Genomic DNA, 25,788 nt, shown 5'->3' on the forward strand with positions numbered 1-25,788 from the left:
AAAAGGTTCATGAAGAAAAAATTTAAATTAGAAAATAGAACAAAAAACTATTTTAAAGGATTCATTTTCTTTAAAAAAATAGTTATTTTGGTAAGTTCATTAGTTTTGAACCTGTAAGCGCCCCAGTGTGAGGTTTGTTACATATTTGCACCTGCCCCAAAGTGTTTTTAGGTACTCTGGTACTTTCAATCCGAAACTTCCAACATGATTATATCATATAAATATTCATTTATTAGATGACGAAACCCCAATTTTTTTTCTAGACCCTGAAAATATAACAAAATTTAAAATAATTAATTACATGATAAACAGTTGAACAATTATATTAATCACATAATTTAAATTTTGTATCATTTTTTTTTAACTATTCTACTTAATTTTGTAGCATTTAAATATGAATTTAAATGCTACAAATACTTGTATAAATATATAACACCGAGGAAAAATATTTTTTTAATTTAAAATAATGTTAAAAAAAGAATTTGCGGTTTTAATCAGATATAATTGAAATATCATTATTTAATTTGGGAATCAAATTTGTACTCATCAATTTTGATGAAGTTGGGGACTTGTGGATGCCAAGAATTCCGCTGCCACTACCTGGAAGCCATCATAGAAGCTAAAGGCTGCTACATTAGTGATTAAGATGATCTCAGACATAATTCTCTTCATAGTGTTAATTTTATAGAAATTTTATTATTAATAAATAAATTATATTTTGTTAACCCTTTCTTGCATAACGTTGCACCAGAGTAACACTTCAGAAAATAGTTTCTATTAGTTAAAAAGGGATGACTTGCAATAATTATTGTGTTAAAAGATAAGTAATAATGCATTTAAGCATTGGAAGTACCGGGTTTACTTGTTTTACAATTGTGTCAATCCATTCAGTTTCAATAACCTTAATATAATTTTGTATAGGAAATTGTAATTTAACTATTTATTACTAGAATAGTAAAATAAATTGTGTTTTATGAAATGAAATTTTATATTAAGTAAATAACATAAGGATTATAGATTGTTAAAAAAATAATTTTTTACCAATTATGTACCTTAACTTTATAGTTAATATTAATTTAGGCCAACATTTGTAAATTTTTTTCTAACATATTTTTTTTTGTGGTATGTTACTTATACTCAAAACATTGCAAAAATAATAGTTTTTTTATTATATAAGTTTAAAATTCAAAGTGTTCAGATATTAATGAACCACTTGGTAGAAACCATAAGACATAAGGATAATATCAAATATATATTTACTGCAAGAAGGTGTGACAATTTTTAGCTTGTTGATGAAACTTCCCAATTTTCAAAACTATGTTAGTGGCATAAACACATATTTTATATTGAATAAAAATATCATTCATTGAATGGTATTATTTTTCTGCGAGACAGTGCCCCCATATCCCTCTTTATTTACAAATTAATATAAGTAAACAACGCTCATACCCTTATATTTTATTTATTCATTCTTATGTTTTTACCAAAAGATTTGAACATCATAAAATGTCAAATCTATTTTTGTCAAATGGCGTAATTTGAAAAGGTTCGGAGTCAGATAAGTGATTAAATACATATATCTGATATCACCATTAATTAAATTTTTGTGCGTACAACAATTATTGTTAAGAAAATCCACTTATTTTTGACAAATTGTATTAAATATATAATAAATTCTTATGTAAGAGTTATCTCCGTGCATCGTTTTCGTTATATTAAGAAAAAAAGCCAATCTTTTGTTCTTACAACATCCCAATAAATCAACAAAAATGACAAAGGGATAGGATTGTATATCTTAAATAAATTTAATAAAAAATAATTCACTATAAGTATTATGAAATGTTAATACGTAATAAAGAACACTGCTATTTTGTGAAACATTTTTAAAATATATTTTAGAATGTGATATAATTATACTTCTATAAGTAGTTAGCGTAGAGATTTAAAATCTATATATACATATATATTATTTTTTTTGCGTATAAGATAAACTCTTTGATAATTTTCAAGGTAATAAAATTTGATACAAAAAGCTAATTAAATATTCGTTATTAAAGCTTAAAGTCTTTTTTTAATTTTATTATTACTCAGCATACTGCCAGAATTGAATATGGAGCTTAATTAATTTTTTTTAACAAAGTAATTTTCTTGACTTGTTTAATTAATCAAATTGAGTTTTTAAAACAATTGCTTTTTTAAATTAAAATATATTTCTCTTAAGAAAACATTATGTCAGATGAGAATTACTCAATCAAGTATTTTAGTAAAGTTTCCAAATAAATATTTTAAATTATACTAGGACGAACAAGCTATCTTAAAGTTAGCCAATATAAAATTAAAAGGAGTTTTTTTATGTTTAGTTTTTTGACATTCTTGAAAGTGCATTATATAATTGACCTTGTGAAAATACTGATTTTGGTAAATATAAAGTATTTTTTTCGTATGTTTATAAAGGTCATTACTAACTTGCCATGTTCCCTTTTCAACCGTAATTAAACATAGCCTTCAAATTCTGAATGACTTTTTTTACGTCTAAAGTTTGTATCTGTTTCCGTTTTTGAAGTGTGTACAACTATTTTTTTCCAAGCAGGACGATCATGAGACACACACATTAATTATTTTAATACCATTTAGAATGATTTAAAAAAAACTATATTATTAACCAGAATTGATAATATTAAATATGTTTTTGGTAAACTAAAAACTCTTTCATTCATGGCAATGCCATAAAAACCGAGTTATTTTATACGTTGTAGTAAATAAAAAAGTAAAGGTGAAATAAACTTTTAATTTTTTTAAAAGTAAAAATATATAAAGATATAACAACATCAAATGGTGTACCTAAGATCCTGGTTCCCGAGTTTTCTCGGGGTTTTACACATACGGCAGATCCTGCACTTAATTATTTGATAACGTAAGTTTAATTTAATTGTATTATAATTATTTAATCAAACATTAAATATATATTGAAGAATCGCTCTGTTAAAAGATTTTAATATTTTAGTAATTTTAGTACATTGTGAATTGACTTTTAGCCTAAGGTTGGGTTGTGTATTTCATAATTATTTAACTGGGGGAAACCAAACCGTAATTTTTAAGGAATCAAGACAAGGCAACTCAAAACCAATTCGTGATATTTTTTATACAAAAATAAGCTATATTTTTATTTATTATGTCCTTCTTCAGATACAATTGACATTCTTCTTTTTTAAACTGAAATGTCAAGAGAGTTGAAGTTAGGACTGTAGGAGGCTACATGGAAACAGGCCTTTAGGTAACTAAATTGTTGCTGCATGAGTTTTGGATCTTTCTTGCTGTATGGGGAGATCCCAAGACTTTTTGCGGATCAGGGTGTGTAGAAGATGACAGACACGTTGCTTCTTGTTTGTTTTTTTTCTACATTTTTACCCTTAAAGAAAAAGAAACTTGTTTATTCTTGTTTCAGCAGTTGTTTAGTTGTGTAATGAAATCTTGTAATTTAAAGTATGGGGAACAAAGTTGTAATTAAATACGACTGCAGGTTTTGGGTCCCCACTCTGATATTTATTAGGTGCTTGTGTTGGAAGGTTAAATTGGGGTACAGAAATAATAAAGTAGTGTCCACGGACTCCAAAACAAACGTACAAAGAAGTAATTATGCGGGAAAAATTATTAAAAATAGTTTTACTAGATTAAAATGATATTTTATCTTGTTAAAATATAATAAGAAATATTTTTACTTTAGTGATTATTTGTTGATATTTACTCAATATTACCCGAAATTATGTATTTAAAAAATGTGTCCCGGAATAATCATCCAAGACAATTTCCCGGGAAATGATATACTCTAGTCCCTGCAATATAATTATCTTCTTCTTTTTTTTTAAAGTTTAAAAAATGAAAATAAATATTTTTTTTTTTTAATAAATTTATGAATCCATTTCAATATACCATATATATAATATAAGTATATATATACTTATTTATATAATTTTTTTATTAAAATTGAAATTCTCCCGCTTCTCTCTCTTTTTTTTTTTTCCTTTCTCAATTGATAGTCTACGTGACTAAACTATAGCATTAAGTTTAATGAAGAAAAAATAATGTAAATTAATAACAATTAGGTAATAGAAGCTCAACGGATTACCTTTCAAATTTTCATTTTTAACTGCATACAAATGTAAGTTTTGAAAAAATATATGGTTTTTTAAAGAGTTTTGATTAAAAAAGAATATATATGTGCATATTATTTTTTTTAGTATTTGCAGTAAAACAAAAAAGTATTTTTTTTTTTTTTTTTTTTTTTTTTTTAAATACGTTAATTGAAAGACGTACTTTGCTTAGATTTGGGTGATGATCTCATTTTCCAAATATTTTTAATTTTTTAGCCTTGATCTTCCGAAAATTAAAACGTTATAGAATTTTTTTTTATTAGTTGTCATACTTTTCTTGTTAATCAATAAGGGTTATAAAATTAAAAATATATACAAGGTGTGTATTTAATTTTGACACTCTTGAGATAAATAAATCATTTTCCTATTTATTTTCAAAACATGTATTCCCAGTCAATGTGCATAGTTGAGATGTTCGTAATTAAAAATACTACATTCAAAAATTAAAAAAGAAAAACGGTTCTTAACTGTGATCTTTTTTCTTTTTATTCATTATTTAATCGGTCATTGTGGTGTTATCTTCTCTCTCTGAAGTATGCATTCTCGCCTATCTTTGTTGTCAATTATTTTCAATTTACATTATAATTGAGTATATATGTATGTGAATTTAAATTTAATTACAATATTTTTTTTCTCTCTTTTATGGCAGTATTTCCGTTTACCACCTCAAAATCATATAAAAGGCAGCTAATATAAACAAGGGTCTCAGGGCACGTGTATATTAAATGTTTTACTATAGTCTTCTATAGGGTCCTTTTTTTAATTACAAACTACATTTCTCTAATAATGGGATATGGGCGTTATTAACATATATTTGTTTGTAAATAAAAGGACAGAGAGTAAGCTGTTTTGAAGCAACTCGTTTGAGGATAATATCATTTTAAATAAAAGCTCTGTGAAACTTCATCTCAGTAAAAATCATTATTTTTATGCATAGCAAGCTATAGACTGTTACACCACCTTGAGAATACTATATTTTTTAAAGTTATCTCATACTTTAATGACATTTTAATAAATATTGTACAAAAAAAACACCATAAAACTCATATACAGGACAAGGCAGAAGGGTGGCTATGAGGGGGTTGAGCAAAATTAAAAGATTTATTATGGCTTGTACAATGTATGGACGAGTAAAGCCCATTGATCTACTGATTCTTCTTGTATTTTACCAACTGTCCATCAATTCTTTTTACATAGAACTTTTCTTATAAATGGACGAAATGATTGTACGAAAAGCTTTTTAAGTTGACGGTAACATCTGTGATAAAAAGTTCAAAATCAAGTCATCAACCCAACATGAAAGTTCAAACGCTTTTTTGGAATTTGCCGCTCTTGTAATTATTTTAAATGAAGTTACATTGGGGTTACAAAGTATTTTTTATTTACAAAACTTTTGGATAATGATTCGTTATAACTCCAAAAAATCCTTTAAATTGTAGGTCAGAATTAGATTTAGACCTGGTATATATATATATTATTAAATGTAGCTACAAGGACCATGGAGTTACACAAAAATTAACTATTAGAGCTTGAATAAAAGTTTTCTTTGAAGTTATCTTAACATACAATTCATGAATCTATTAATTAATTATTTACATATTATTTTTTATATTTAACGATTTAGTTTATTATTTTTTGACATTAAATCTAGAAAAAATCCAAGTTAAAAGTTTTTCCAAAGTTACATAAACATAAATTTAAATTTGAATATATTGATAATATGGTCAGTAATAATAATATTTATTATGCAGTACGAGTTAAGAGTGAGCTACATATATGTATATATATATATAGAAAGATAATTTTTACTTAATTGCTTTCTAAGGACAATGAAACTATGTTGGTAGGGTAAAAGGAAAGATGTTTAGGATACATGTAAATATCCCCATATTTTTCAAGCAATGATGAGACGTTTTTTTAATTCTCGAATCAATGAGACTGTAAATATCTAGTCTACAAAAAGATGGAAAAGATTGTCATTCACGTTTCTCCGTTTAATCATATTCATATAAGTATAAGTGAATTAATACAAAGTACGGACAACGTTTCCAAACGAATCGGCAATTTCGAAAAGGTTTTATTGACTTGCTAAATAGTTCAACGATTTTTGTATTAATATTACCTGTTAGATAAATATAAAACAAATAATTATGGTACAGCAAATTTCATCATTAAACAAGGGGAAACTGAGAGTAAGGTCAGAATAAATCCTGTCTTGAAGTGAAATGAGTTATTATGACATCTCCCGCATCGTCCCCTCCTATAAGGGTCTCAATACAAAGATTAAAAAGCTGAAGAACGATAACAAGCCTCAAATCTTAAAAACCAAAAGTGGTGTGGAGACAACTTGGATAATTTCTGACCGTGGTTAAAGTGGTCTCATTTCTCAACAGACTGCCACACTCTCGACTATGGGAGCTGAGATGTAATCGACAAAAAGGCCTTTGCCCCCTTCCATGTCAATGAGGACGCCCTATATGCGGGTGTTGATGATTATTAGGCTGACATGTCGGAGAATACTTGTCGAAGACCTGTAACGCCTATGGTGGAGGCCAAAGGTGGGCGCTATGATATTCAATTGTTTAGATAAAGTGAAATAAATGTAAAAAGTTTCATAATCTTACTATTTGTACTTTTAAGAGTTTTGATGAAGTTGAGCTTGGAAAAATTTATAAGGAACAACATTTACAGGTTTTGAAATTGCAAAGACAAGGTATAATAAAGATACATACATGAGTTGTACCAAATATTAACATTAGAGAGGGGCAAAAAATCTCAAAAAACTTGCTAAAATACTTTGTGCATGGTACATAATGAGATTATGCTGAATTACTATGGAACAAAAACTGAATATGTGCAGATTATTATTACAAAGATTAAACTAAACTTGATTAACATGCTATGGATAATCTCTAAAAACATTTAAGTATTTGAAAACTTTGTGCAAAATACTAGCAACTTTTAGTCTAAATATTAATGGAATATCATGATGTTAGCTAGATTTCTTTAGAACAGTTTAGTTAAGGCCATTTTTTTTTTAAATGAGATACATTTTAATGCCCTTTTTACCAATTAATGAAGTTTGATTCTTAAATGATGCCTTAAAAATTGTAAACAATAGACCATATTTTTGGTGCCATATTTAATGTAATTAATAAAATCAGGTGCTCTAAATATAAAAGATTCGCATCAATTATTTTAATTTTCTAATTTTTTAGTATACTAATCAAAAAATCATTTCCTAAAAAGCCTTTATTTTGTATTTACTGTTTATTTTATTTTTATAATTGAATTATTTAAAAAAAAATTTTTTTGACAGTATTTTTTAACACATTTTAATAGCTATAAAATAATGTTTTAATAAATACATGTTTCCATCAAATGTTTGGTTTACCAACTACAATCCAATTCTAAAATTGCAAAAATTATAGAATGACCAACCTATTTCTTATACAGTATTTTGTAGAAACTCATTTTATTTATGGTTCTGTTAGCGAGCAAGAAAATAGTCAACAGTTATCAGTATGTTTTTTCAGTATTATTTATTTTCTTCCTTGATACTCTTAGCTATAATACAATAATCAGTCCTTAGCTTAACCACTTTTTTCAAGCATTATTTACTATACTTTAGCCTATTATAATTGATTTTCTATTTATATATCAAATAACATAGAGATTACAAGACTTAAAAGTCCGCACTGATATACAAAAAATGGAGCTGTCCAGTTCTATAAACTGTTACAAATCACATGTCTTATTTTTCATGAACCTGAGCGACTGACTGTTATCTTCATAGAATATCATGTTTCTCAAACTTTTTCTATATTATTTATAATTAAGAATTATTTTTTGTCTAAATGACAAAACAAATATACTAGTAATTCAGTAAATACTACATTTTCAATTCAATTGCAAGAGATAAAAGAGTAAATGGGTTATTATTATAAGTTGAAAGAGCGTCAATAGCTCGAAAGCGGATATATATACATATATAAAAGATTAAAGGAAGTTTTTTGCGAGAACAACTCCTTTCCGGGTATAATTTATATATATATACCTATAGAGACCTTCAGACGTGTATACGCACGATATATGTGTTAACCCTCCTTAATGCATGCTATTCATAAGAATAAAAGTCGATGATTCTGTAGTTATTCACCTGGGAATGTAGCACTACATAAATAAATTGCATTAATTTGTCTAACTGTCTTGTACAGTTCCTTTTTGTAAATTATCGATATGAACAGACATTATAATTGAGTATAATGTTTTAGCCGAACAACGGACTTTTCATATTTTATTGACTTTTTGAGTCGTTGCATCCAGATACACAATTGTTTATTGAGTCATTTCTTTAGAGTAGGATTTTGAAAGACAAACTTTACATTTGTTTCTTATTTACTTTATAATTTGACTGATGGAAAGACTGTTTAAAACATTAATTTTAAAAAAATACTATTGTATCTTTTAAAAAGTATGAGTCTTTAGATATCTGCAACATTTCAACTTATTATTTCTCCCGTGAATTTACCAGGTGGTAATTAAGTTTTGATACAATTTTTTAAAGTTTAGAATTTTACATATTTTTAACAGTTAGATTTTTTCCCATTCTACAGAGAGTCTGAAGTCTACAAAAAGTCATTTTTGTTTTCATTAAATTTAAAACATTAGAGTTTATTAACATGTTTCAAGAACTACAAGAGCAAATAATTGAATTTTGATTACATTTGTTATGTCTCCAAAAGCATTCATTGTTACAAAATATGGGCCAAATGCAACCATCTACCATGTCAAAGAGCACCTGGATAAGAGTGAAGATCTTGGAGATACCTTTAGGAGTAGTTGTACAAAAAAATTGACCCTGAAATAGTAGCAGTACCATTTAAAAAGCAGCTGGGTCTTCCCATGACACAGACTGCTATTGAAATCAACGTTCATCAAGGACTCAGGTGGTGTTTCTTTAAGAGCCCAAAAAGTACCATTTCTGATGCCAGAGATTATACAAAAAAACCGGGATTGTGCCAATTTCCTCTTTTAAACAATCTTTTACTCTCTTTAATTACCAAACGGTATAATATTTCACCAGTGGCGTGTCATCAATCTTACGATAACAAATGTCTTCCGAAAGTTGGGGGTTTAATGCACAAGCCACAGTTTGAGACACAATATTTGATGTAATTGTATTTAACTCAATTTTGATTGCATTTTTACTTTTATAAAAATAATGATAAATGGTTAGAGAGTTTATGTTGTACTTTTCTGTGTTTGAAATATTCAGAGGGAATTTCAAACATGAATCTAATCGATGTGTCATTAATGCAAAGAAATCTTAATTACAGGTTAAACTTTGTAAAAATACAACCTTTTGGAAAAATATTACCACAAAGCAGTGATTCCTAACCAACACTCCAGAGTGACTCGTCTAGGGATCTTCGAGGTTATCAAGAAATGTCTGTTGTTCAAGAAGGTCAACAAAAAAAATATTTTCTAAATAAAATAATCAAATAAATTTTCTTTTCTATAAAAATCATAAATTAAAATAAAATAAAAATCCACAAATATTCAGCCCAAAGGTCGCTCAAATCTTGTTATCAAGGCTACACAGTAATGAAAAGTTTTGGAACTACTGCCATAGATAAAGAAATATATAAGGGTATGAATGAATGAGGAAAAATATTAGTTAAATGAAGAAGGAACAGTATGACGTCACATTTTTTGTTTTTCTTACAATAATAATTAATCATCAGTCACAACAAGATAAATAATATTCAACTCTGTTTTAAACTGATAGCTTAATAAAATGTTCACCCCTCAACTTAATTCATTTAGCCAACTTTAAAATTATAATACAATTTTATGTCTAGAGATAAAATTAAATCTTGACATACGCGTTATATTCGTTCATTGGCGGAATTTATTAGTTTAATTTATCTCAATAGTAATAAGTACACATAGTTAAGCTTGAAAATGCTCTCACTTTCCGTTGCCAACTCTCAACAATCATCTATCTTCATAAAATTTTAATCTACTTCAGCTTTACTTTGCTAGACTGCCAATATTAATCCTTTTGTCATTTTTATGTATAGTACCATTCGATTTTTTATCTTAAGATAAGTCTCAAACAAAATTGTTTTGCAAACTATATATTCATTGATATGAACCACAGTTAAAGTAAAGAATGCTTGTTTTTAAACAAAATCAGGTGGTGAACTAATAGTTAATTTATCACAACTTTTTTGTTCTATTTACTACAATTTGAACACGGGTATTGTACAGTTTTACATAAAATTGTACAGATAAACTAAATTTACCTCTATTTAATTAGAAAACTTTGGACAAAAAAATTAACATTGATTATTACTTTGAAGAAATATTGATCATGTGATCTTTGTTTCGTCACTTTGCAAATAGCTTTGATCAGAAGGAGGAGAAGAAGGTAAAAATTCATTTCCTGGATTACCCCAGGTAGAACTTAGCTCTAGCTCGAAATACAGCTTGTTTTTTTTTGTGTGTTTGTTCTTTTATGAAGGACCAAAAATTTGTATGTTTTACAGAATTATCTCTGAAATTGATTATAGACAAGTAGTTTAAAAATAACAAGGTGTTTGATGTAGTACAAACCACAAAATCTTGAATTTTAGTCATTTCACGATACAAAAACAAAACAAAACCTGATGACGTTAGTTTACGTATTCTCTCATGGTGCTCCCATTTGGTATAACAAAAAAAATATAATAAAGAAATCACAATTTGGCATATTTATTACCAAGTAATCTGTTCAATTTTATAAAAATATATATTTCTTGTACTGAAGAAAAATAGTTGACGTAATTTTCATATTAAAATATAATTTTATTTGAAATTCATCTTTTAGAAAATTGTATTGAAGATGGCGACTTGTAAAAAGTAAGCATGCGCATAATCAATTATGCCGAGTATTGACTGTTACATGTTTTGACTTTTTAGATAATTGCTATTCGACTAATGTAAATCTTAAGCTTTTTTGATAGTAATTTGAAAGTTTAATATTGATTCTAATAAGGTGGTTCCAATTTTAAATTGATAATACTCTAACCTAATATGGGATCGGTTCAATTCAACACGGAATAGTCTAATTCAAAATTGGAACAGTCCAGTATTAAATGGAATTGTTTATTTCAAAATGGATTGGTCCACTCGTACTTGACAGAAGCCTCCTGAGAATGGACATTCCTGGAAGGAGTTGAATAGATATTGTCCTCCAGATACACTAAGATATATTAGTCCTAGGGGTTTGCGTCTAGAGGGCGGACACATGTTGAGGTCATAAAAGTTCAGAAAGCTGTATCTCAGGAAGGCCTGGGTCTTAGTGCCGCAATGACACGAAGCTCCATTTTGAGTGAAAACAAAGTTGTCCTCAAAGTTTTTCTGGCTAATTTTAGTACTTTCTTATCTAGAAGTTGAATGTGAGTATCTTCATGAAAATGGAGGGCAGAATTAGCTTGTTCTGACCCCAACACCCAATACCATTGTGGTTTGAATAAGTCCCTGTCACGACCAACAGTGGTATGGCTAAAAAAGACACGAATACAATATACACCTAGTGGATATTTGTTGTGCCTGAAAACCTTACAAAGAAAAACATTGGAAGGTATGAAATTGAGAAAAAATACTATTCATCAGTCCTCTGTCACATATGGGCTATTATTTTATGATTAAGACTGCCCTATATGTTTCCTAAATATTTTATTTATATCTCCACCGATACTGAATGAGAAACGTAGAGGATATGAGAGAACAGGAACTTGAAAAGTTAACCAACTGAATAAATAATGTCCGAGTAAACTCCGAAAGTATTCAAATATGAGTTACAAGTAACTTATTATATACTCTAAGAGTACAATGAATATATAGGTGGAACTGTCTGTATTTGTTTAAAAATATCAATGCATATTAAATTTGAATAAAAGCTAAAAAATTGGTATTGTCCATTCTTAAATGATTGTTTGATGCATCAGTCAAAAATATATGGACTCTTTCAAGAGGTGCTCGTCAAAATATGTAGTATTTCTCTTTTATCAAATAAACTGTGATGACTTATCTCCTAAAATATCAATATTTTCAAAAAAAAATATTCAAAGAAGCAATTAACTAAACCGGGAGAAAATGAGCTCATTCTTATCAAACAAGACAATTCATAGAGCCAATACCCATGTTGGAAAAGAGCAATGCCCTATGAAAACTTGTAACTCGCAGTTATGTTGTAAATGTCCAAACGGATTATGAATTTAATGTTTAAATAAGTTTTATACACTCGAATAGTTGGATTTCACATTATAAATTGATTTTTTTCTTTAAATATACGAGCAATGTTTTTGTTCTTTTTATATTTAATCGTTCTAGATGACTTTGCATCTTTATTCATTATTATTGATCCTAAAAAAATACAAACAAATTCTTGAGTAATTACTTAAATTGTCCCACAAAGAACCATACTGTATCACCTGAACTCTACATATTTAATTATTTTAAATCTTAAAAAGAACTTTTTTACAACAGTGTTGTAAAATTTATACAATTTTATTACCGGGAAAGAGAAGAACGGGCTTATTTAATGGCTGTGATCCCTTAATTAATTAATAATAATGGTTATGGAATGCACTTTTTAACTATAATATTTTGGTTGCAAACCAAAAATGATGTTCAAAAGATGTCACTTTCCTTCACCCTATGTTGCCAAACGTTCTTAGGTTTTTATTTTCAAATAACCACAACACCAGAAGAGTAGGTTGACTTGAGTGCTAATAATAATACTAATCTCCAAATCTTTTGTAGAATGTAAAAGTCCAAATGCAATAAGAAATCTACAAGCAAGTTAAAAACAAAGTTTATTTTTAGATATATAATAATATAGTCAGTGATGTAAATCCAGTGAATGTTTTAACTGGCCCATATTTGGAATTGGTAATCTGAAGAATGAATTTTCTTTTCCTAAGCAGGTCTCATTATTTTTTCATTCCTGAGTAGTGAATATCCTTTCCTAAATAGATTCAGTTATATTCACTAGCTGAATGAACATTCGTGTGTGCTTATAAAAGACAAAGTGTAACCCTGATCATTTTTTTGAGCTATAGTTGTAGGTCATTTTTATACTAATGAACTGATCTAATGAAACGTCAGGAGCATTATTTTTTCTCTCTTGTAAAATATTCTTCAAATTTTCAGAGTTAATATGTTGATTTTCGGTGTCTTTTATTTAGTTAGCCCTTTGTACTCACGATTTTCTTCACGGTAGAGGGTGTTGCATCAAAACTGCCTTTTTTTATAATGCGTGGCTCTATAAATAGTAGCAAAGTAGGCGTGGTTTCATTCTAGAGGCAAGATTCTAAAGTAGTTTTCTTAGAAATGCAGTCAGTTGTTTAAAGTAATGAGTAACCTTTTTATACTGTCGAAAATAAATATTACCAAAAAAATGATTTGCCACAAAATCTTATCTAATTAAAATAATTATAGTTTAGTTTTTATTCGTGATATTTATTAAAATAAGTGAAGTACTTCACTTTCATATATATATATATATATATTCAAAAACACCTTTTAGACGTTTGCATAATTATTTGCACGTGAATAACTTCCTTAATAATTATGATAAAGGGCTAACTAATTTGTGCAATCAGATATGTTGACATACAGGGATTTTAAATTGGATTTATTGAAGAAAAACCAACATTTTTAATACCATTTTCAAATTCCCTATATTTAACTATTTATCCATAATTATAGAATAAAATATGTGGCTTAATAAATAGACTTATTTTTTCTTCCATTCTTTTTTTACATTTAAATAAGCTTGTTTTGTACACATAGAAAAAACTTTAATATGAAACATAAAAGTACAACTCTTTAGATATACAAATAACACTTAAACGCTAATGTGAGAGACATGTAAACATTTATTGGATAAAAATTTGTATAAAGATCCATTAAAACTATCTTTGGTTTTACAAAACTTGACTTGATCCACTCCCTAATGACAAGCATTAGCTGTAAAAGGGTCTCATCTGCAAGGATTGAAAGAATTATATTAGCATGCGCTTATTTCATTCCAGAAACTTATAGAAAGGACCAGTCTTTTTTTACTAAAAATCCAGTCTCAGAGATAATTGAAGTGCAATAAGAAATCTTTTTTAAATAGAAAAAGGATTTTTACAGTCTTTAAATGAAAAATTATAGATAAAAAAAATTACTGGATATTTAAATACAAAAGTTTGATTTATTCAGTATATGAATAATGGAGTGAATTACTTATCAGATAAGAGTTTCAAAACTTAAACTATAATTGTGTACTATCATTATTCAACATTAAAAAACTTTTCTGATGTATATAACTTGTCTTATTAAGTTTTTTGAAAAAAAAAATGTGGTGTTGTTCTACCTTGCATTTAAAGGCGTGTACCTTGAATAAATAGATAAATTCAATCAAAAGAGATTGAAAAATAAAAGAACCAAAAATGTTATTTCTGTATTTCTTAGTTCTTCTATTTTTTTGTGACATGCTTATTTAGCTTGTAAATTTGTCACTATTCAGATGACATAGTCGAACAAAAACACAAAGATACGAAAATGAAAAAAAAATGCTCAATATGATTCTGACAATATATGTCAAATATGTTATTATTACATCATTCCTGACAAGACAAAACATATTTTTTATATCATCAGAAATGACTAAGTACTATATACAATAGACAGTCCCGACTTTTAGTTCATATCTCATTCTCCCTGCGCAATGATCTTTTCTTCTCAGTACAATCAAAAAAACTATGTTTGGTGAAGTTTTATCTCTAAAGTCATTTACGTCGTGCTACAGACCATTTTAATATCTTTTTAAATGTTGCAGTATCCCCGTTTTATCAAAGATCAATCCAAATACATTATAAACCAAAAGGTAACTGTAATTGAATTTACAGTTGTTGATAGATATGTTCATATTCTGTAATTTTTTGCTCGCCTGTTATTATTTTTACTTTTTTAAGTTGGCAACTGTTGTGCGCTGCTATCATTATTATTTCTGAGGAATCAACTCCTTTTTCTTTTTACATAAAAGCTATCATTCATATACACGAAATCGGATTGAACATTTGTGCGTGTCCATACAATACAGAGAGTAAAACTGATGATTTGCTGGAGAGTTATACACCTTGTTAGAAATCAGGGTAGAAATGAGGATCGACATTGGATTAATTCTTGCCGTTGTAATTGTATATTTCTTTCTACCCATGCATGTAAATGCTTGTAGGTGATCTAATGCAACGTCATGATGACTCAGCTACTCTCCTTGGCCAACTTACCATGTTGATCTTCGTTTTTTGTTCGTTTTTTTAATATGCCCAAAATGTAAACGATAAGCATCAATGGTTATAAATGCAATCATTTTAATTAACAACTATTGTTGCCGCAATATTTTACATTTTTTGACTTTTATTCTTCCTTATATACTATGTACAACAAATAAGCTATCATTGGTATTATATACAAAGCCAAATGGAATTTGGGCGTGCTCGTAGAAGGCAGAATAACCCTTAGGATTTCATTCAGTTTGATAATTTGTATGTCCTTGTTAAGCTACAAGTATAATTGAGGATAAAAATTGGAGTAATTCTTGCCTATGTGTTTGTCCTTTTCCCCCTTATCACAACTGATTTAATGAAACGTCGTGACAGCTAAACTGCTCATCTCTAAGACAATTTTCAAATTGTTAAAGCTAACGTGTTGATTTTTTATCAGAAGGTTTTTTTTTCTTTAAATGTCCAAAAGCATCACTGTTTTTTTAGAAAAAAAAGGAACAATATCCGAGGTTAAAAAAAAATATATCATTTGAAAATTGTGCTCTTTTTGTAATTGGTACTTGAAGAGATTTTTTTAATCTAGAACAATTTGTATTGTTTAATTAATAGTGCTTGAAAGAAGAACATTAACCCTTAGGATTTGTTCTGGAGTTATAAGTGGAATCCTTTGTTGGACTTGGATTAGAATGTAGGATCGACATTGAAGTAATACTGAGTGAGGGTTGTGTTTATTTCCTTCATCTCACAGCTGTCAATCTAACCATGACAGCTAAGTTCTTCAAATTGTTATGTTGACCATGTGACTTTCCTGGTTTTTTTTTTTGGTTTTTTTAAATATACTAATGATTTATTATATTTCAATCTCTGAATATTATCTTTGATAAAACAGGAATACTGCAAATCATTGAGCATACCTATGTTAGATCACTTTTTAGGTTTAAAAATTAGTGAAATGTAATACTAGTTAACCAAATTCTAAAATATATAAAAATACATCTTTTGACTCATAGCATCACCTTTTCCACCGTCCAAAAAGAGACATAAAAATGGTCAATTTCAAACTCAAAATCTATTTTTTTATTAAATTAAAAAAAGATCGTAAAAAATTGCCCCAAAGGTAATTCTTTTATCGTTCCCTGCGAAAATATACCAGTGCAAAGAGAAAAAAAGTTATCCCAAATAGGGGACAGTCTACTCTACGTAATATTGTTCTTCATGTTATGATTAATATTAGAAATAATAATTTCGTTGTACCTATGTGTCTCTAAAAAATATCAGCACTCGTTGAATAATAATGAGCCATCAACAAAATCCTTCGTTTGACATGTTATTTTTAAATATAATATATATATATTTATTTCTCAAATGTTTGAGTCTACATAACTTGGAATATACTGAATCTTTAATGATCAAACGTGATGGAGAATTATTTGCTTGCTCCACTGTTAAAGTAGTTATTCCTATACTTTTGTATGTCAAGGAAATACTTTTGACAACAAATTGAAGAGGAGAAGAATAAGAAGAAGGAAAACAAACTACACCTGAAGAGAATTTCTAATTTTACTCTCTTAGTGTACTTTATTATTCCTATTTTCCCTTATTTTTGTGTATATTTTTAACCTACTATCCTGAATAAGATTGAAGAAGATGAAGGGAGAGGAAGGCGGAAATGCTAAGTACACGTTTAATATAAAATGGTCTTTAAAATAAATAAAAACGAAAGAGAAAAGAAAAGAGGATGGAACGTCAGTGGCAGATGATGTTGTAATATAGATGTTAAGGGATGAGCAAATAAGGTAAAACAAATATATTTTAATACATAGATAAACCAAGTAGAAAATATACAAAAAGTCAAAAACACAATCCAACCATGTACCATAAAATAACGGAATATGGAGGTATTGTTTATTATTAGCGATATAAATCGTTTGTATGCTTTAGCTGGCCTGCAATTTGGAATGGGTAATCTCAAGCAAATAACAATCAAAAGAATATTTGAAGTACATACTTTTTTACTTTAATATATTGGTTGCAAACCAAAAGTGAAGTTGAAAGTATGTCACATTCATTCATCGTATGTTGGGAAACATTCTGAGGTTTTTATTTTTTAATAACACCAACACCGGAAGAGCAGGTTGACTTGAGTGCTAATAATAATATAAATCCTCTAGATCTTTTTTGGATTGTAAAAGTCCAAATGCAATAACAAATGTACAAGCAAGTTAAGAACAAAGTTTATTTTTCGATAATATTATAATATAGAGTCAGGGATGTAAATCTAGTGACTATTTTAGCCAGTCCATATTTTGGAATTTTCTTTTTCTTAGCAGTTCTCATTACGGTTGAATCATGTTTAATGAACTTATTTTCCACCTACATTCAATTATTATGAAACCTGATTAAACATTGATGTCTTTTCATAAAAGATGGATAGTAATTTTGAAGATTTGTTGCAGAGTTTTAATTGTAAGTCTTTTTAATTTTAAGTCTGTTAAGAATAGAATTGAGGATCAACATTTGAGCAATTCTTACCTATTTGTTTCTTCATCTCCCCTTTTCCATTGTCAGAGATGATTGTGCCTGATCTAATGAAAAGCCATGACATCTAAGCTGATGTCCTTCAAAACATTGTTCAAATTATGTAATTTGCCATTTTATTTTTCGGCTTTTTTTTTTCTTAACATCTCCAAAATACATACAATTTTTAACACTACCTATAAAAATAATAAGTGCAGAAAATAATATATTTTTTGGAGATGTTAAACAAAACAATCTACAATTTTTCAACCTGACAATTGAAAAATGTTTTGGATAAAAACAGCATAGCTGTCAGGAAGTTGAATTATATTAGCTACAAATAGCTGTGATGAAGGAAGAAAGAAATAAACAAACACATAGATAAAAGTTACGCCAATCTACTTTCACCAAACAAAAAATATTTTGTTTGTCCTTATTTAGGATTAACGACTACAGTTCCTCCCTGTCCAGTCTTGGTTCCGTTCAGTTTAGTCCTAAAAACTTATAAAATTTGGTTCTTGATGGCGTCACTTCATTTTTTAAATTAAATCTTGTACTGACAGGCCTAAAAACGGCCAGAAAGACCAATAACACCAGTCCTAACACTGCACTAAACTGGATCGAGTTGAAAAGAACCTTCACATCTGCTCCAGTAATTATAAATCTGCAAAAAATCCCCAGTGTTACTCTCCGTCTTTTACAAGCAAACACGAATTTTCAATCAGGCTTATAATATACTGGTAGTTGCATAAATACGCGGACTAATCTTTAAACGCATATGTCTTGAGGTTCCGTGACCGGATATAAAAAGCTCCAGCACAAGTAGCTCGGTCAATTTTTTGGCTTTGTTTTTGTTTTTCTTCCTTGCATCAATCAAAGTCGTTTACGATGAATGACGAGGCCAAATGTCATATGGTTGCAACTCTCCTTCGCGCCTGTAGGTCTGTCAAGGAGATAATCAAGGACACTGGACTATCCAGGACTACTGTGTTCAAGATCCAGAAGCTTGTCAAGGAGGGAAAAGGCCTGAAAGACCTGCCCATACCTCTGGAATGACTCAGGATTGGCTCGCTGCCAACATGCTATTTTGTAACAAAAACATTTGGTCACCTCAATCATCTGATTTGAATCCCCTTGACTACAGTGTGTGGTGGCAAATTGAGAAGAAGGCCTGTGCTTCCCGCCATCCGAATTTGGACTCATTGAAGGCCAGTGTCAATGAGCAATGGGCATCCATAGAAGAACATTACGTCATCAATGTGTGCAAGGCCTTCTGTGGGGGCTTGGAGAGTGTCATAGCAGCTGATGGCGGTTATATTCAGTAATTATATTAAATTTTATACCAGAATAAATTATGTATTATATAATTCTCAAAAAAAAATACGTCATACGAATTTTATTACACATTTAATTATTTGCCACAATTAGTCCGCCGCGTATTTATGTAACTACCGGTAATTGATTGTTTTAGAAAAATAAGTTCACTGCACAAGAGTTAAATAATAATCACAACATCTCAGGATGAGATTGGCCCAATTGAAGTTGCACCAATGGGCATGAGTAGTGATGTAAATCGTGTTATTCTTATAGCTGGCTATTATTTTTGGAATCAGAAGAATGTATTTTTTTCTCCCTTGGCAGTTGTCATTCTTATTTAATTTCCGACAGGTGAACTTTCCTCTGTTAAAAATTCAATTATATTCAAAACCTGATTGAATATACGTGTGTTCTCATTAAATACAAGTCAAAGTAACTTTGAGAATCTATTGAGGAGTTATAATTGTAATGAACTCAAAGTAAATTGAAGATCAACAACAGAGTCTTTGTTGCCAAGGTCTTTGTTTATTCCTCTGTCCCTTGTCACACCTGATCTCCTCCAAAACATTTTAGTTATATATATATAAGCGGCAAAATGCATAAAATTATAAAGTTACTTAAAATATAGAAATTAACTGGAGAAAACTACATTTTTTTATTATGTAAGAACACAAAAAGTCCCCTTTACACAATAAATCTATAAATATGTAATAGTTAAAAATTTCGTTGAGTTTATTTATCTCAGGATTATTTTGTTCTGACCTTCAGGCAGAGGAGTACTTTTTGATCTGGATGTATAAATTTTCCTGAGATTCTTTGCTATTTTCACCTCCACTTTAAAGTCGTTGTCTTCTCTCATTGTAAGAGCAATGAGGGAATCTGATGCCTTGAAACTTAGGCCAAACCTATATGCAATAATACTCTAATATTCTTCAAATTGTCATGTTTTCAATTTTGATTTCAGTTTCTTTTTTTAACCGCCCATTATATATACAATTTTCATTAGTAGGAGTTAGTTGTTTAATTATATTAGTTTATTACAACAACTACCTGAATGATAATATAATTTAATTTTCGAAGTAATAAAAAAAAGTTTGTGAAAACTCACGTCTATTTGGGTACTCTTAGGTAATAATAATATTCTATTGTTTCAGGAAATTGAATCTCTATTGTGAGCATATCTTAAATTATTGTGCCTAACAATAATTTGTTTTTGCCATCAGACTTGTGACTACTTAAATGTATAAATCATATTCATTTTAATTAAACAATCTTTTTTTTTTGTTGAACAAAATATCAAATGTCTGATTTTTAAAATTAAAAAAACGTTCAAGTTTTAAAGAATTATATTAATTAATACTTAAATATTCTTTTTTTTTTTTCTTTAGCACCTCTCTAAAAAGGCTATAATTCAATAAAAGCTAGTTTCTATTGGATAAAATTTTGGAAAGACTACTTTCCAAAAAGTCTTTAAAGGTACATAAATGGAATGTTACAAAATTAACCAATGTCTTTTTTTTCCTCATATATTCACATGAAATATTGAAACTATTGGTTCATTTTTTCGGTTTATTCATAAAATAAATTTGATAAGTATTCAATATAGTTTATCGATATTTTTTATTACAAGTAGTAAATTAAGTACAAATAGAACTTTTATATCATAAGAAAAGAAAATAATACAAAATAAAAAGTTGATAAAATAATGTAAGATGTTGTATTGAAGTGAGTATAACTCAACATGGAAAGTTTTTGCTTCTCTTTTTGTATAATTCCATGTCATATTGAAAATAATCAAGTTATATAAATTATATTGGTTTGAAGTTTGTGTTTTCCAGAAAAAATATTTATAAATTTTTTTTATAATAGAAACTATAACATAGCAATTAAATATTTCATTAATATATATAAATATGTAAGGATCAAAATTTAGATATACATAATATAAATTGTCTTGTTTCAATTGAAATCCCACAAATTATTTTTTTTGCCTTAAAGCAACTAATAAATGCACCTTTTCCCTTTTAAAATTAAAACCTTGAATTGAATAACTTAGCGAGATAACAAGGAAGGCTCATAGATATTTATAAAAAGAATATCTACAACCATTGAATGGAAGTACTATACATACGAGCCCGTCCACCCTAAAGCAAGATAGAATGATATTTGTTAGAATGGACTCTGTATTGTTCACTAATTTCCTTTTGTTTCTGGTAATAGGATATTTGATTAATGATTTAGAGCTCATCTTTGATGCATACTCTGACAATACTGAATCAAACAATAACAAAACTGTCTACAGAATATGATCATTCTAATACCATTTAGTGTAAACTTATCGTACTTAAACCAAGCGAGATATATATTAATAAAGCCATCTTTTTGAAAAAGAATGGATTTCCTTCTACTAATATAAATTAATTCTTAATAAGGACTGGAAACTGCAGTCCTGTCTAGTTCAGTCTCGGACCGGCCATGTTCAGCCCTGCATATCAGTCCTAAAACTTATAAAGTTTGGTCATCCATGATATCACTCAACTTTATTTCTTCTTTTTAAATCAGTTTGTGAACTGAATATCGGAAGCACTGACGGTATCAAGAACTTCATAAATAAAAATTTACACAAAACAACCTTTTTCTTCACCTATTATGATAGATTTTGGTTCTAAATTCCAGATCGAGACCAAATCAAGTCTTATAAATCAAATGAGAGTGTCTTACTATACAGTAAATATTTTTGGGTATTCCAATGAAATCTGGAAATTCAAATATGAGGCCCATAATTCAGCAAAATATGCATATGAAATATTTAATTGAATGCACGTGCTAAGTAAATACATTTTAATGCTTATTCAATATTGTTTTTGTGTTGATGCCCATAAATGGCACTATGTAGCATCAGAGGAAACTAAACTAAGAAAATAGGCTCTGTCATTGAAAGATGGAATTTAATGTGTGTATAAGTCACTGTTGGACATACAATAGTCTGAATGTTACTTTAAATTAAGTAAAAGGGTCAGAATCTTAAATAAGTACAATGTATATCTACAATCTTATAGAATACAAGCACAAATTGAATGGGGGGGAGGGATAATACTGCAGTTTTTAAATATTTAAGGAGTGTGTACATATTTTGATAGCTTTTAGCCTTGAATATTAAAAATAAGAGTATATGGCAGTTCATTATTTCATAACATAAATGAATATTTTGTCAAATTTCAGAAGGATTTACACTTTGCAAGTAAGGAACAATGATAGGTTATAGATAGGTTTACTTGATTATTTTCCTTTTTGTTACAATTATAAGTGATGACAGAGCAAACCAGTAGTTTATAGCTTTTTGTGACGTAATAATCTGTCTTCAAAAATAAGCCAGAAATACTGAAAATATCGTTACATATAATTTTCCATTGTTTGTTTCTCGCTCTCTCACTCATCACCAGGGGTGTCAAAACCAATGTAAAAATGGGAAGAGGGATTCCATAATAACAACGCCATCATTTCTATTTATCAAATAAATCCATTCCTGCTTCCCTCAATTTCATAGGATGTTTCATTTAGGAAATTAGGGTATTTCATTAAGGGATCATGATACATGTACAATTTAAGTACATTTCATTCAGTTGATACAATTTCAAAGGAATGAGTGAAACGTCAATTTTTTCACAAACAATATATGAATTATGGAAAAAAAGTCTTTAAAAAGTAACATTGATTCAACTTTAGAGCCATCTAGCGAGTAAAAAATAATTTACAAATTTATGAAATCACGTCACCCTAATGCGTACGAGTGAGTGTGCTCTTGAAAAAATGAGGGTAACACCAATGATTTGTAGGAGTGTTATATTAAGCTATCATTAGAGGAAAATTTGTAAGTTCGTCAATGTCGAATACCCCTGATTTGTGTCGGGTTATAGTACCTGCAAATTAGTAATGAAAACTACCAAAATAATTTTCATTGTTATTGTCTTTCAAAAAGTGGACAGCCAAGGAACTTTTGCTTTCTACTGTTCAAGCCTGTGCTCGTCAGTGATGATGCATCACTAATTTATTAGCAGAGCTGTATGAAATACGTCTCAGAATGCAAGAATGGATTATTCTAGTTGGCCGTCTCAAAATAGATTTTATTTTACAAATCTACTATAATTATTATTTAATTCTTGAAGACCGAACATCTAAATATACCGTAATAAATAATGTGTGTGCTTAAAGAGACGGAGAGTAACAATGAGGGTTTGTTTGGGAGTTATAAGCCTTTGTGGGACTCACAATTAAATTGAGGATGAATATTGTAGTAATTCCAGCCCATATCATTGCTATATAGAAATTAGGATTCGTGTTTATTTTCAACCTCTCTCTACTGCTTTCTACTGATCTAATTAACTGTCATGACAGATAAGCTCCTATCTTTCCAAACATTCTTCAAATTGTCAGGGTAACCATATTTATTTTCACGAACATAATGGTAGATAAAATTACTCAAGAGTATTAAAATAGTTGAAAAAAAAAATATGATTCTTTATAGCAGTGGTCAAGAGCACCATTTAATCTAAAATATAAATTTATACGAGATAATATTTCTTTCAAATATTCTATATACTATCACATTTGCTACAAATTAAACTTTATACTTTCAAGTTTCATGAGATCTACATAACTACAATATAGTTCGAAAATATTGGTTTCAATGTAATCATAATAATATAAATCCTAAAATCTTAATTTATAATCAGAGTTATTTATATGCTGAATGCAAAAAAAAAAAACTAAAGCCTTTTTGAAGATGCATTGAGACCTAAGAAAATGCAAAGAAGGTATTTTTTTTAAAGGAATACATAAATTATATATTCGTATTATTTAAACACATAATAAAAGGATCACTGTTTGTATTTTATCCATGTGCCTATGAATGAAATAATATCTAGAAGGAGTATCTGGAGCTTTTAGACGTAGATAATTAGACAAGCTTTGCTTTATAATATATAAAATAACTACTTAAGAAGTACCCAGTATTATTCTCCGTTTTTCATGAAGCACACTCATACATACTTACTCAATAATTGTATGGTCTCTCCTCAAAAATGCATGAATGAATAATAACAGCTGAAGAACAAAATATTAATATGACGTGATGACTTAGTCTTGAGACCGCTACATGGCTGACCTTTAGGTCCTTCATTTAATGTCACATTGTTTTCTTATTTTTTCATACTAGCAGGAGTACCCGGCATTGCTCGGAATGATTCGAATAACATATGAGGTATGTGACAAAAAATTTGAAATTCAATATATGTATTTTAAACAGGTTTGTCTAATTAATAATGGTAAAAATACATTTTGATAACAAAATAACGGAAGTTATGACAAATTTATTATCAAATTTCACGCCTTTTTTACACCCAAATATAGGATCTAATATGATATTTCAATAAAAGAACATTTTTTTCTTGAACCATCATTAGAATTGAAGGAATTTATCTGGGATTACAGAATACAGTAATGTACAAAAGTTGTTATTTTTAAATACTCGCAATTGAAAGAAAATAAATCACTATAAAACAAAGTACTTTCATATTGCGCAGTAAAAAGATTGAAAGTGTTAATGTCGGATTTAAATTTATGCACTTTGCATGGACAAATTCATTGGAAACTTTTTAACATACTAGAAAAACGAATGTATCAACGTCTATTTAAACTTCTATTTGATCCATTATATTTTATATATGATTTTGATGGCTATTTGGAAATGACTTATTTTATAGCAAAAGGTGCAATTAAACGCAGCAACATATACTGGCTAAAAGATTTAAAATTGATCTGCATAAAATATTAATGTCGTCAAGTTAATTTCCTCCATTTAAGTCATGCAAGTCATTTCTATGGGGATACCCAAAATACTTCTAGACTTCCGTGCACGCCTTCTGCAAGATTTTTTCCCACAATTAATTGCCATTTTGTGACATACCTAAAAATAAAGTATGCCCCAATTTGTTATCATCAATCAGTCGCTCCTGATCTTTTTAAACAAAGTTTATTATTATCATTCGCTATACGTGATTATCTTGCTTATACGTATGCTGCTGTGTGGTTATTAAAATTATTCTTCACTTGTAGTATTACCTTGAGTAATAGGGGGTAGCTAAAAGACAAATTTTCTTAAATAATATGAAAGAGCACTCAGCAAGAAATATTCAGTGTAAAATTGTGTTCACTAAAGTCCTTACGATCCCAAAGTACGCATAATTTCTCCTTTTTTATTATTATTACACATCATTACATAATTTTTGTTGTTTATATTCAGACACACAACCTTTCATTGATTAATATAGGTAATGTACTTTCCTGTTTTTTTTATTTATGAGCTTTAGCTATAGACACTGGATAAAAAGGAGTCCTCAACTCAGATTTCAGATACTCTAAAGAAAGATTGTACATAATACAAACATTCATTCACTAATACGAATTTTGGTTTATAC

Source organism: Lepeophtheirus salmonis, chromosome 9 (assembly GCF_016086655.4).
Source record: "Lepeophtheirus salmonis chromosome 9, UVic_Lsal_1.4, whole genome shotgun sequence".
NCBI lineage: Eukaryota > Metazoa > Arthropoda > Copepoda > Siphonostomatoida > Caligidae > Lepeophtheirus > Lepeophtheirus salmonis.